This window comes from Balaenoptera borealis (genome assembly GCF_965194805.1).
Source record: "Balaenoptera borealis genome assembly, chromosome: 4".
Classification (NCBI taxonomy): Eukaryota; Metazoa; Chordata; class Mammalia; order Artiodactyla; family Balaenopteridae; genus Balaenoptera; species Balaenoptera borealis.
Window position 1 is genome coordinate 144,739,989 of NC_138861.1, and position 15,991 is coordinate 144,755,979.

The 15,991-nt window shown below is 36.3% G+C and overlaps 1 protein-coding gene across 1 annotated transcript in view; it reads right to left on the bottom strand.

Annotated features, from left to right (window-relative positions):
- The window catches only part of SLC7A11 (solute carrier family 7 member 11), a 101,785-nt gene that overhangs the window by 35,346 nt on the left and 50,448 nt on the right, over nt 1-15,991 (bottom strand). The gene's annotated exons all lie outside the window — the stretch shown is intronic.

Here is a 15,991-nt window from a genome sequence, read left to right on the forward strand (position 1 = left end):
TCACCCACCCTGTAATTTCCCTTCTCTTTCATATTTTCCCTCAGCCCCATCCCCAAATTCCTATAACCAAGAGAAAAATGTATATGTACCATCCCAAGTGTAAGTTTTCTTTATGCAACATCTTGTCTCTGACGTTTTGCCTTCAGTGTTTGTTTTCATTTCATAGAATTATGAACATTCTCTGGACTCCAATCTGAAAGCTGGGTCCAGTAATGTTCCAGTCACTGGCAGGAACCCAGGAGATCACTAGACCTCTCTAGGCATAAACTTCCTCCTTAGTTAAAGAGGGTGCTGCATTAATGAAATCTAACGTCCATTTCTCTTGGAAGTTCATTATTCAATCACTTTAGCAAAGAAGGCTGATCTTTAAAGACTGTTTAACAGAATACTTTTAAAACTTAGTTAAGTCCTTACTCATGTAACAGAGCATCCTAAGGAAGTGCCTGCCTCTGTCTTGTTCTGTCGCTCAGAGGAAAAAAATAGAACACAGATTTTACCAACTCTTCTCCTGGGTCTTGAGGTTATGATCCTATCCTCAATCACGAATACCAGTACATCATAGTACCTTCATAGTATCAGCCTGGCTGAAAACAGTGATCATTACAGAAGAGCATTTAAAGGACAAGTGGTGAGAGACCTTCAGAAAGGCAGAGGAGTAAGACGTGCAGATCAGCTTCCTCCCCACAAATACATCAGAAATACATTTACATGTGGAACAACTCCTACAGAACACCTACTGAACGCTGGCAGAAGACTTCAGACTTCTCAAAAGGCAAGAAATTCCCCACGTACCTGGCCGTGTGGCTGACAGGGTCTTGGTGCTCTGGCCAGGTATCAGACCTGTGCCTCGGAGATGGGAGGGCTGAGTTGAGGACATTGGTACGCCAGAGACCTCCTGGCTCCACGTAATATCAAACGGTGAAAGTTCTCCCAGAGATCTCCATCTCAATGCTAAGACCCAGCTCCACTCAACGACCAGCAAGCTACAGGCCTGGACACCCTATGCCAAACAACTAGCAAGACAGGAACACAGCCCCAACCATTAGTAGAGAGGCTGCCTAAAATCATAATAAGGTCACAGACACCCCAAAACACACCACGGGATGCAGTCCTGCCCACCAGAAAGATGAGATCCAGCCTCATCTACCAGACACAGGCACTATTCCCCTCCACCAGGAAGCCTACACAACCCACTGAACCAACCTTAGCCACTGAGGGCAGATACCAAAAACAACAGGAACTACGAACCTGCAGCCTTTGAAAAGGAGACCCCAAACACAGTAAGATAAGCAAAAGGAGAAGAAGAAAAACACATACAGATGAAGGAGCAAGGCAAAAACCCACCAAACCAAACAAATGAAGAGGAAATAGGCAGTCTACCTGAAAAAGAATTCAGAGTAATGATAGTAAAGATGATCCAAAATCTTGGAAATAGACTGAGAAAATACAAGAAACGTTTAACAAGGACCTAGAAGAACTAAAGAGCAAACCAACAATGATGAACAACACAATAAATGAAATTAAAAATTCTCTAGAAGGAATCAATAGCAGAATAACTGAGGCAGAAGAACGGATAAGTGACCTGGAAGATAAAATGGTGGAAATAACTGTCAGGGAGCAGAATAAAGAAAAAAGAATGAAAAGAATTGAGTACAGTCTCAGAGACCTCTGGGACAACATTAAACACACCAACATTCAAATTATAGGGGTCCCAGAAGAAGAAGAGAAAAGAAAGGGACTGAGAAAATATTTGAAGAGACTATAGTTGAAAACTTCCCTAATATGGGAAAGGAAGCAGTCAATCAAGTCCAGGAAGAGCAGAGAGTGCCATACAGGATAAATCCAAGGAGAAACATGCAAAGACACATATTAATCCAGCTATCAAAAATTAAATACAAAGAAAAAATGTTAAAAGCAGCAAGGGAAAAACAACAAATAACATACAAGGGAATCCCCATAAGGTTAACAGCCGATCTTTCAGCAGAAACTCTACAAGTCAGAAGGGGGTGGCAGCACATATTTAAAGTGATGAAAGGGAAAAACCTACAACTAAGATTACTCTACCCAGAAAGGATCTCATTCATATTCGACGGAGAAATTAAAACCTTTACAGACAAGCAAAAGCTAAGAGAACTCAACACCACCAAACCAGCTTTACAACAAATGCTAAAGAAACTTCTCTAGGCAAGAAACACAAGAGAAGGAAAACACCTACAATAACAAACCCAAAACATTTAAGAAAATGGGAATAGGAACATACATATCGATAACTACCTTAAATGTAAATGGATTAAATGTTCCAACCAAAAGACACAGACTGGCTGAATGGATACAAAAACAAGACCCGTATATATGTTGTCTATAAGAGACCCACTTCAGACCTAGGGACACATACAGACTGAAAGTGAGGGGATGGAAAAAGATATTCCATGCAAATGGAAATCAAAAGAAAGCTGGAGTAGCAATACTCATATCAGATAAAATAGACTTTAAAATAAAGAATGTTACAAGAGACAAGGAAGGACACTATATAATGATCAAGGGATCAATCCAAGAAGATATAACAATTGCAACTATTTATGCATCCAACATAGGAGCACCTCAATACATAAGACAAATGCTAACAGCCATAAAAGGGGAAATCGAGAGTAACACAATCATAGTAGGAGACTTTAACACCCCACTTTCACCAATGGACAGATCATCCAAAATGAAAAATAAATAAGGAGACACAAGCTTTAAATGATACATTAAACAAGATGGACTTAATTGATATTTATAGGACATTCCATCCAAACACAACAGAATACACTTTCTTCTCAAGCGCTCATGGAACATTCTCCAGGATAGATCATATATTGGGTCACAAATCAAGCCTTAGTAAATTTAAGAAAATTGACATCGTATCAAGTATCTTTTCCGACCACAACGCTATGAGACTAGATATCAATTACAGGAAAAAATCTGTAAAAAATGAAACACATGGAGGCTAAACAATACACTACTTAATAACCAAGAGATCACTGAAGAAATCAAAGAGGAAATCAAAAAAATACCTAGAAACAAATGACAATGAAAACATGACGACCCAAAACCTATGGGATGCAGCAAAAGCAGTTCTAAGAGGGAAGTTTATAGCAATACAATCCTACCTCAAGAAACAAGAAACATCTCAAATAAACAACCTAACCTTACACCTAAAGCAATTAGAGAAAGAAGAACAAAAGAACCCCAAAGTTAGCAGAAGAAAAGAAATCATAAAGATCAGATCAGAAATAAATGAAAAAGAAATGAAGAAAACAATAACAAAGATCAATAAAACTAAAAGCTGGTTCTTTGAGAAGATAACCAAAATTGATAAACCATTAGCCAGACTCATCAAGAAAGAAAGGGAGAAGACTCACATCAATAGAATTGGAAATGAAAAAGGAGAAATACCAACTGATACTACAGAAATACAAAGGATTCTGAGAGATTACTACAAGCAACTATATGCCAATGAAATGGACAACCTGGAAGAAGTGGACAAGTTCTTAGAAATGCACAAACTGCCGAGACTGAACCAGGAAGAAATAGAAAATATAAACAGACCAATCGCAAGCACTGAAATTGAGACTGTGATTAAAAATCTTCCAATAAACAAAAGCCCAGGACCAGAAGGCTTCACAGGTGAATTCTATCAAACATTTAGAGAAGAGCTAACACCTATCCTTCTCAAACTCTTCCAAAATATAGCAGAGGGAGGAACACTCCCAAACTCATTCTACGAGGCCACCATCACCCTGATACCAAAATCAGACAAAGATGTCACAAAGAAAGAAAACTACAGGCTAATATCATTGATGAACATAGATGCAAATATCCTCAGCAAAATACTAGCAAACAGAATCCAACAGCACATTAAAAGGATCATACACCATGATCAAGTGGGGCTTATCCCAGGAATGCAAAGATTCTTCAATATACGGACATCAATCAATGTGATAAACCATATTAACAAACTGAAGGAGAAAAACCATATGATCATCTCAATAGATGCAGAAAGAGCTTTCAACAAAATTCAACACCCATTTATGATAAAAACCCTCCAGAAAGTAGGCATAGAGGGAACTTACCTCAACATAATAAAGGCTATATATGACAAACCCACAGCCAACATCGTTCTCAATGGTGAAAAACTGAAAGCATTTCCACTATCAGGAACAAGACAAGGTTGCCCACTCTCACCACTATTATTCAACATAGTTTTGGAAGTTTCAGCCACAGCAATCAGAGAAGAAAAAGAAAAAAAAGGAATCTAAATTAAAAAAGAAGAAGTAAAACTGTCACTGTTTGCAGATGACACAATACTATACATAGAGAATCCTAAAGATGCTACCAGAGAACTACTAGAGCCAATCAATGAATTTGGTAAAGTAGCAGGATACAAAATTAATACACAGAAGTCTCTTGCATTCCTACACACTAATGACGAAAAATCTGAAAGAGAAATTAAGGAAACACTCCCATTTACCACTGCAACAAAAAGAATAAAATACCTAGGAATAAACCTACCTAAGGAGATAAAAGACCTGTATGCAGAAATCTATAAGACACTGATGAAAGAAATTAAAGATGATACCAACAGATGGAGAGATATACCATGTTTTTGGATTGGAAGAATCAACATTGTGAAAATGACTATATACTACCCAAAGCAATCTACAGGTTCAATGCAATCCCTATCAAACTACCAATGGCATTTTTCACAGAACTAGAACAAAAAATTTCACAATTTGTATGGAAACACAAAAGACACCAAATAGCCAAAGCAGTTTTGACAAAGAAAAACGGAGCTGGAGGAATCAGGCTCCTGAACTTCAGACTATACTACAGTAATCAAGACAGTATGGTAGTGGCTTAAGAACAGAAATATAGATCAATGGAACAGGATAGAAAGCCCAGATAAACCCATGCACATATGGTCACCTTATTTTTGATAAAGGAGGCAAGAATATACAATGGAGAAAAGACAGCCTCTTCAATAAGTGGTGCTGGGAAAACTGGACAGCTACATGTAAAAGAATGAAATTAGAACACTCCCTAACACCACACACAAAAATAAACTCAAAATGGATTAAAGACCTAAATGTAAGGCCAGACACTATAAAACTCTTAGAGGAAAACAGGCAGAACACTCTATGACATAAATCACAGCAAGATCCTTTTTGACCCACCTCCTAGAGAAATGGAAATAAAAGCAAAAATACACAAATGGGACCTAATGAAACTTAAAAGCTTTTGCACAGCAAAGGAAACCATAAACAAGATGAAAAGACAACCCTCAGAATGGTAGAAAATATTTGTAAATGAAGCAACTGACAAAGGATTAATCTCCAAAATACACAAGCAGCTCGTGCAGCTCAATATCACAAAAACAAACAACCCAATCCAAAAATGGGTGGAAGACCTAAATAGACATTTCTCCAAAGAAGACATACAGATGCCCAACAAATACATGAAAAGATGCTCAACATCACTAATCATTAGAGAAATGCAAATCAAAACCACAATGAGGTATCAGCTCACACTGGTCCAAATGGCCATCATCAAAAAATCTACAAACAGTAAATGCTGGAGAGGGTGTGGAGAAAAGGGAACCCTCTTGCACTGTTGGTGGGAATGTAAATTGATACAGCCACTATGGAGAACAGTATGGAGGTTCCTTAAAAAACTAAAAACAGAACTACCATACAACCCAGCAATCCCACTACTGGGCATATACCCTGAGAAAACCATAATTCAAAAAGAGTCAGGTACCAAAATGTTCACTGCAGCTCTATTCACAATAGCCAGGACATGGAAGCAACCTAAGTGTCCATCGACAGATGAATGGATAAAGAAGATGTGGCACATATATACAATGGAATATTACTCAGCCATAAAAAGAAATGAAATTGAGTTATTTGTAGTGAGGTGGATGGACCTAGAGTCTGTCATACAGAGTGAAGTGAGTCAGAAAGAGAAAAACAAATACTGTATGCTAACACATATATATGGAACGTAAAAAAAAAAATGGTTATGAAGAACCTAGGAGCAGGACAGGAATGAAGATGCAGACATAGAGAATGGACTTGAGGACATGGGGAGTGGGAAAGGTAAGCTGGGATGAAGTGAGAGAGTGGCATGAACATATATACACTACCAAATGTAAAATAGATAGCTAGTGGGAAGCAGCCGCATAGCACAGGGAGATCAGCTCGGTGCTTTGTGACCACCTAGAGGGCTGGGATAGGGAGGGTGGGAGGGAGACACAAGAGGGAGGAGATATAGGGATATATGTATATGTATAGATGATTCACTTTGTTATAAAGCAGAAACTAACACACCATTGTAAAGCAAATATACTCCAATAAAGATGTTTAAAAAAAAAATAAAAAAATAAAGGACACGTGGTCTGTCCATCCTTCCAGATTCTAAAACAATGTCTGTAGATCAGTTCAGACCTCCGGATGCCATATTACATGGACCATATTATCACAGACACTCATATTTTATGCCTTTAGTTTTTATCAAAACTGTATTGCAAATATATTTTAAAAAATCATATGAATTTTAGGAGGACATCTGTAGTAATATTATTAAGGATATTGTCCTTTATCAGAGTCCTTCATAAAAAGTTCACTTCACCACTGTTTATCAAATATCTTCTTTATGTTAGACATTATTATAAGTAAAGTGATAAAGACATCAGCTACAATCAAAAACTCACTCTCTCGTAGAATCTAAAATTCAAACAGGATCAGACACGGAGCTCTCTGCTCTTGTTCTTCACGTGATCATCTCATTCCTGTCACTTAGGCTCAAATCAAAAGTCTCCTCCTCAGAGAAATCTCCCCTCCTTCTCTAAGTATGCCCCCCGACCCCTGTACTCCTCATTCTCTACTATTTTTAATGTGAGGAAAACAAAACCAAACATTTTCTAACTTCAACAGTCTTCTCAAATATCTTTACATATTCATGCTCACCAAATTCTATGGAGAAATTAAGGCTATTCAACTGAGCACGTAATGTGGCCTGAAAGTATTTCCTCTAAATCTCTAGGGCAAATATTTTTGAGGGGAGTTGTCAGGACAGTTTGCCACCCTTAAGGATAATTTCTGCTTTTTATTAGCTTGTAATCACACATGGAAAGAGTTCCTGACCTCTTCGGCCTCTGTTATTTATTTATCTATTTATCTTTTGCTTTTTTATCAACGCTTTATTTGTAGGACATGTTTTATTTTATTTGTAGGACATGTTCTAAAAGAAATAGTTCATTAGAACAGGGAAAGAAGATAACTACTTTGGAAAATATAACTTGGGATTAAAATAATTAAAATAGAAGTGTGTTTATAATAGTGGTGAAAAGACTCACAAAACTTACCAAATTTAAATTACTTCAACCAAACTAAGCTATCGTCGTTTTGACTCTTCCTTTTACATTATTTTCACAGCTTTGAGATAAATCTGTACAAACCTCCCAAAAGAAGACTTTAAAAAAAAAAATAAATGGAAGCAGTGAAGAGGAAAAAGGAAATAAAAGGTTAAGAGGCAGCTTTAACAGAGAAAAGGAATGTTTATTCCACCAAAACCTCATGTGAATTCTAAATTATTAAATCTCTGAGAACACCTGATTTATGAACAGAATAACACGGCCCCTAGCCAAAATCATTTTTAATAAAAAGCAGGAAACCTCCTGAAGTTCATCTCAGATTTAATATCAAACACAGCAGCCATACATGAACATCTCCCCATAAAACACGAACAAACACAGCACGGCACAGTCAGCTGGCAGCCAGCGGCAGGGAATCAACAGTACAAACAAACAGGGTGTCGGAACCATGGAAGGGATCAGGCTCCCAACCTGGGGGGAGAAGCCAGTGGAAATGGAACACAGAGTAAAATGATGTCATTGAGGAAGGAAAAGGGCACAAGGGAGACTCATTTCTAAATACACAATAGCAGCTGACTCACTCTTGGTCAAAGCACTGAGGTTCTTGATTGACTATTAGATTGAGAGAGCAACACAATTGTGTCTTGAGTTGATTTCTGTGCATACATTTGGAATATACCAGATGAATTGGAACCAGCATGAGAAAACAAATGCTAGAAATGACATAATCCAATACTGCCATTCTCATTTTGTAAGAAAAGTAGCAAATGTCTAAGAGATGCATAAAATATGATTTAAATATTTTCCAACAGATGTTTGGTTCAATCATAAGAAGGATATCAAGGAAAAAACTTATTCCATCTAATGTATGTTGCTTAGGAATTGTGTTTATTACCATGTTAATAATCTATGTGGCAAAGGATTATTTCTCAGGAATATAAACTCAACTATTTGGATACATACATGATAATTAAATTCATTCATGTTTAATCCCTTACAGGGCAGTTTCAACAATTACAAGGATCATAAAGAAATAATTTTTTGCATGTTTCTACTGATATTTCCACTAATATTTTGGCATTTGGCATTTTGTTTAAAAATATTCTGGAAAATAGAAAATCATTATAAAAGGTGCTTCATTAGTAGAGCTCAGAGGTTAAAAAAGAAAGGCTGAAAGGGGAAAAAAGTAAGACTAATATTATCGGAAGATACCTTGTAGGTTACTTTAATTAGTTAGTATTTTAAAAATCTGATAGAAGTAAAAGAAGAAACCAATTAACCATAATATAACCAATATACAGAAGTCAACAATTAACCATAGTACACAGCAAAAGAAATTTCTGGACTACAAAGGATTTAGTCATATATGCAGAATATATCTTTATACGGTACAGATTACATTATGAGATAATACTACCAAGATAATTTGAAAAACTATGAGCTTTACATTTCAAAGCACTGTATAGATTCTCTTCCTATGCATGAAAAGCTGAGAGTAAAAACTGCCTTCATATAAATATGTTATACTCAACGTTGATTTATTTAGAGAAAAAGAATAATACTTAAGGCCACCCTTCCCTCCAGATTAAAAAGAGTAATTAAAACTTTTAATAATAAAAATTGTATAGTAATTGGCTGATATATCAATAGAAAGATAAGTGGAGCAGAATAGATTATCTTGAAATAAAATCTAGTATATGACATAAAAACTTAATATATAATATGATAAGTGTAGTAAGTATTATAAACTAAGTAAATACCATAAGCTAAGTGGTATTATGACTGTTCAATAAATGATGGGATATTGGGAAATTTAGGGGGAAAATCAAGAGCTTACACTGGATGCATCACACTCAAAGAAATCCATTCCGGATAAGATTAAAAGTTTAATGGGAAAAGAAATCAGGGGAAAACAAACAAATAAAATATGACTGAGATTTAAATGATCTAGGGATGTAGAAAGATTTATGGTATAAAAGCAATATATAGAAAAATTTTAAAATGGTTACATTTAAATGTAGTAGTTAAATTTAAATATCGTACTTATTAATTACTATATTTAAATTCAAAGTTCTATAAGCTGAATCATAAAGAAAAATTTAGTTACATGAAAAACTGATGAAATGTTTACAAAAAAATATAGGATATAAAGAATAAGTGCCCATAATATACAAAGAATTCTGCTGAATCGTGAATATTCATGCCCCAAATGGCATCCACACACAGCTACTAGACACGGGAAGAGTATTAAGCCTCATGTGTGATCAAAAACTGCAAATGAGGTACAATTTTTGCTTTCAGTTAACAAAGATTCTTGTTAATAATGACACAGACTGATTAAATATTCTTAATTATCACTATTGGCAGAGGAAACTGATATACCCATTTTGTAAAGCAACTTGGTAATACAAAAAGAGACTTTTTAAACGTTCATTGCCTTTGACATAGTAATTCTCTTTCATCTATCTTTCTAAGAAAATCATTGAATATGTACAAAGATTTTTATATTAAATGAGTAACACAGCATTATTAGACTAAGAAAAATTGGAAACATTTTCAATGCCTAACAGGAAAACAAGTAAATAATGGTGCACCTACACGACGAAATATTATACCACCATTAAAAATGGTGTTTACTTAGATTTTAAAGATCTAGGAAAATCTAATGAAATGACATGAAATGAAAAAAGGATAGATCTAGATTAATAGAAAGAGCTAGAGCTAAGCTCGAGATACAGCAAATCTAGATGGCAGAGCAAACTTTAGGGTACCTTCAAACTGCTGGGGATGCAGCAATGAATGACACAGGAGAAACTGACAATAAATAAGCAAACAAGTAAATACATGCTAAATATAATGCCAAGGTTACGAAGAAAAATGCATGTCATCTCAAGTAATATAATGCAATACACACATGCATGGCACAAATACACACATATACACACAAATGTGAAAAAAATGATCAATAACAATGAGTACTTTCATTTGATCTGATTATGAGAAGATAGGTGACTTTAATTTTCTTCTACATACTTTTGAATATTCTAAACTTTGATCATCTAGTATTATTAAGAGAAAGGGGGAAAGGCTACACATTGTTATTGAAAATACTGAAAATCATAACGTTTTCCTTTGACTTTTCCTGGTTGGGTACAGAAGCCATAGAAAGTAATTTTCCTTTCTATCTCTCGACTAAATCATTTGACTACAACTAGAGATGGAGAATTGTGTCCTAGCCATTTAAAAAACGGAATAAGCAAGGTGTGTCTGGTAGGAGAACTATGAGAATGAGATAACCAGGATATCTTGTGCTCCTAGGTGCCCCTGGATCAGCCACGTAGAGTTGTGAGGCCAGGCTGAGAGGTGAGGGACTTTTGGGAGGAGTTGCTACAGAAATGGCAACAGCAGGAACAGAACTAACACTACCTTTTAGAGAACAGGAAACTGCCGCTCTGGTTAGTTACTGAGTTGCATCATAAACTTGACGGTTTGAATGCACCTACATATCCAAGCGGAAGCTCTCTCGCTCGCTGCCGTTCAGAGTTCAGGCTGTGGCTTGGCAACAAGACAAACAGCTTCCTGGCCCAGACAGAGACATCACTGAGTTCAATTTGCAGCTGCTTTCCCCCCACCTTTGCTACTTGCTCCACTCCTCCCTCCTCGGCAAGAGTACACGGCATTATGAGGATCAAATAGCTAAACACATACATTTAAAACACATTTAACCTTTCCTCCATCAGACCCTGAGCAGCTACAAAACAGTCTTTTAGAATCATGACCTCCTCTTGCTATCTATCTCATTCATTTCTTTTGTCATTTTCTGGCTAAAAAAAAAATTAATTGCATCTTCTATCTCAATTTCTCTTTTGCCTGCCTCAGGCCAGAATATAGGAAGGGAGATTTTGATTGTTTGACAATATCAAGACAGGGAAATTAAATATTGCGCCCCCCCACCCCGCCCCAGAGATAGCAGAACTATTTTAAGAAGCAGTCTCTCTGTAAAGATGTTAGAGAAAATAAAAAGCAACTATTTCTTGAGAAGAGCCTAACATTTTAGCATTTCCTAATCATCAAATTTCTGTTTTAATCTTGTAACTAAAAGACCTTCAATAAACGACCTGGAATAGAATACTTAATTCAAGTTAGCCTGGGACCTCTTTCATTATGTGTGTGAATAACAGTTTTAGAAAGTCGAATGCAGGCAAATGTTAATGCTTTTACACGTTTTTAAAAGCAGTTTTGTTCTCTTCTCCAATGACGTACAGGTCACTCCTAATGATTACATTCTCCTCCCAGCTAATTTCAAGGCTACGATCTCGCCCTAGCCATCTCTCTCAGATGTGTATTCAAACAACATTAAGTATTTAGAAATAGTACTGGAAAGGGTTCAGGATTTTAACTCGTAAATATAGACAAATTAATCTATCTCTATGACTTTGATTCTTTTATCTTTACAAAGAAAGGGTTGTAAAATTTGATGGCCACTTCCCTTCCAATTCTAACGCCCCAGGCCTTTGTGATTTATTTTCTCAAGGTCAAGTTCATTGTGTTGTTAACTGTGACAGTCTAATAAACTAGGCCACCCCAATGCCAATGTGTGAATGGAAGAAGGTAAATGGGTGGAGAACTATTTGTACACAGAGGCAACATGAAAATTGAAACAATTTAGACCTTTAGAGACATTATTACATCCTTGGCGATCTATCCTTGAGAGAATGACCATGATGGTAGAATGTTGGGGAGGAAGAAAAAATGGCATCATGAAAGGCCAACAGGTGAGACACTTTGGATGAGGTGGGATGTGAGATGCCTATAAAAAGCACTGTGTGATGGGTAACCTACCAGGTTCTTGAAATGACTGTTTATAAAGCCATGAATTATAATCTTTAGTCTCTTTCTCATTTTATGATATATGACTACATATTATAAGCCTTACTTTTTCACATATTATGAAATATTTGAGTGCTATGCTATAGACTTAATTTCATAAACTATCTTCCATATAATATTGTATATCTCACCATGTAAAACAGTGGCCTTTGTATTTCATCACTGCATTCTCAACTAATTTGCATTGGTATTGATTATTATTAAGCTTTTGGCAGTTCTATTTGTTCCATATTTAAAATTTTAAGAAAGAGAGAGAGAGAATACAAGAAAGGAGGAAAATTAGAAGATGGCACAGTAGTGAACAGTCAGTTGGGAAAATCATTTGATTTTTAAAAGCTATGAGCTGGTCTCCTTAGAAAATGAATGAAATACTATATGTTTTTGAAAAACAACCTCCAAATTCAAAGATTAGAATTGCCTAACTCTGAGACTGAGATAATTTCTGCCTCTCATGGCGAAGTGTTTCAGAAAGTGTGTCTTTAACCTTGTGATAATGGATTGAAAACCCAACACTTAGGCAGGACAGAGGAGAAATACTTTGCCCAAGTTTACAAATCCTGATCTGATAATCCCTATTGGATTACAAATGAGCTAATGACATGATGTTTGATGACAACAATAAAAAGTAAGTTGACTACCATTAAATAAGCATCTACTATGAGCAAAATAATGTCAGACACGTCAGTATATTATTTCTAATTCTCACCAAAACTCTGCAAGATAAGCATTAGAATACCCACTTAACAGTTGGGTAAAGGAATGCATATACACTCTTGAAAGTTATTACCAAAATCTCTCTCTCTTTCTTTCTAACTCTCTCTCTCCCTCTCCTTCTCTCTCTCTCTCTCTCTCATTCTTTAGGTAGGCAGTATAAAATTATAAATAAATCAATAATTCTAATTGGATTATTGGAAATGTCTTATGCTTAAAGTAGTAGACCTATCAGAGAAGATACCTTCCTGCATAAGTAATTCCCTCATAATATATGCTTAGACTCTTGAGAAAAATAAACACAGTAAAAGGTTACTAGGAACATCCTGTACCACTTTATAGACCATTTTATACCTTCTGTAGGCATATATGATAAAAATAGTAAACAGGATCTAGGATTCATCATCAGAGATTACTGATCATCCTAACAAGTGTATTAGCATCTATACTCCTCCTGGTACACGCCACATATCATAAGATCCTGTACTTAAGGTGACCCCACTGCATCAGATTCCACAGCTTGGACTAACCCTTGATCTTCAGATCTAATAATTAAGTTTCCACATAGAGAGGTGCCAATCTGGCTTTATCCCTGCCCCCCCATTTGTCCATCCAAATTTCTTACCATTTTCTGAAATAACTCGAAAAACTTTAGTCCTGTCTGATCTCCAAATCATCATGAAATCTAGTAACTGGTCACAGAATCCCTTTCTCTGTGTCTGTGTACTTGACACTTTTTCTTCCTGAGATAGATCTTATAAGTTTCATCCCTTTGCCATGCTCCCAAAATATCTTCTACTTGTCAAACTAGGTACTTGTGTGTCATCTACAAGAATCATAGAACATACTAGAGTTGACAGAAAACTCAGAATTTGCTACTCTGCCATTCCTTTTCTGCAGATGAAAAATCAGCAGCTCAGAGGGGATAAAGGATGTAGCTAAGGTCACAAAATTAAATATTTTCAGAAGCGGAACTAGAACCTTACTCACTTACTCCAAGTTCAGAGCTCCTTCTACTGCACCAGTGTGAATCTCACTGTGGCTGGCAGTGCCAATTACCTCCCAGCACAACTCTTGTCCTGTACTGGCATAGCTATTTTCCTCACCTCCTTATGCCCCCTTCCCCTGGAATATCAAATGTTTGAAGGTCAGCTTTTTTAACACATCTTGTTTAAAATATTTTGAAATTCTGACATAGGATTTCTATTTGACCTTAAAAATCTAACTAAGGATTTTTGGATTTCCTTTATCTTCCTAGTATGTGATACCCTCCCCAACAATATAGACCTATGATGTAGTATATGCTTCCCCACATTGATTCCTATATATTCACTAACCTAAAAAGAGAAACTTTATATTACAGAACTAGAAGCAAACTTAGGCAATGGTCTCTCCCTTTTCAACCTGAATATCTAAAGAACTGTGGCTAAATTATAACCCCTTCTATCTCTACTTTGAGAATTCCAATGCTTAACCAAATTCTCTTATGTCAACACATTTGAATATAACTTTTATTCTAAAATGAGCTCTCGTCTCATTTAATCTCACTTGCTCTTTTACTGGCATGGAGAATAAATGATACCACCTTCTTCATTCATTCATTCAAAAAAGGACAACTCTCTATATTTTTGGAGAGTTATGTGAAGGCTATGTTGACTTACTCCTTTTCTCTAAGCAGTTTGTTTAGTCCATATCTTTAAGCTAGGACAGTTATTCCTAGCTTAAGAAATTCTAAGAGAATCTTAAGTTTCTATTATTCTATTATTATTCTATTATAATTCTATTATTCTATTTCCTAGAATTTTCTGCCACGTAATTTGTCACTGTGTCTGACTCTAGCAATGGTTCAAGTCCAGGAAACAATTACGTTTTCCAAGATACTTGCTTTAATTAAAAAGAAATTTATAAAAGATTGAAATGTGCCTTCTTGCACTGTAACTCTCTTTAAACTGTATATACGTCACAAAAAGAAAATCCACTGATTGTGCCATTGGGGTCATCTTCCCCAAGCACTGCTTCACATACACCAAAAACATGCAACATACCCGCACCCATCCCTTCCCACGGGCTCCTGGATCAGGTCCTAAACTCTTGTAATGGAAGCTAAGGCTCACCCCATGCCAGCACCCACATCTTAACTACCCCTGTGTCTTCTATTCCTTTTCACAATCCTTTGCTTTAGCTACAGCAGTCTACACAGGTTTCCCTGAAACCACTGAACAGCTCCATGGCTTTGTGTATATCCATCCCCTATCTGAGATGCCTTCACTTCTCTAGTCTACCTTTCTAGGTTCTGCCCTTCTCCCAACTTCCTCTTCCACAGCCAAGTTACTTCCTTAGTCAGCCATTACACCACCTTGCATACCCATGGATCATTTCTACTCTGCCTCCCAAAGAGAACAACTGGCATTTGAAAAGAGCTCTGATGGATGGATCAAGAGGTGATCGTATCAAGCAAAGTAAGTCCGAAAGAGAAAAGTACCATATGATATCACTTATACTTGGAATCTAAAATATGACACAAACGAACTTCTCTATGAAACAGAAACAGATTCACAGATTTAGAGAACAGACTTTGTGGTTGCCAGGGCAGTGGGGGTGGGTGGAGATTGGAGGGATGGAGTGGGAATTTGGGATTAGCAGATGCAAACTGTGATATACAGAATGGATAAACATCAAGGTCCTACTGTATAGCACAGGGAACTACATTCAATATCCTATAATAAACCATAATGGAAAAGAATATGAAAAAGAATGTATATATACACACACACACATATATACATATACATATGTATAGGTGAATCACTTTGCTGTATACCAGAAACTAACGCAACATTGTAAATCGATTATACTTTAATAAAAAAAAGAAAAAGAAAAGCAAAGGTCTGGAGCCAGACAAACAGTCCATGCGTTATGTCTAACATGGATTATAGTCCTAATCTCCTCACGTACTAATTACATGGCATGAGAAGT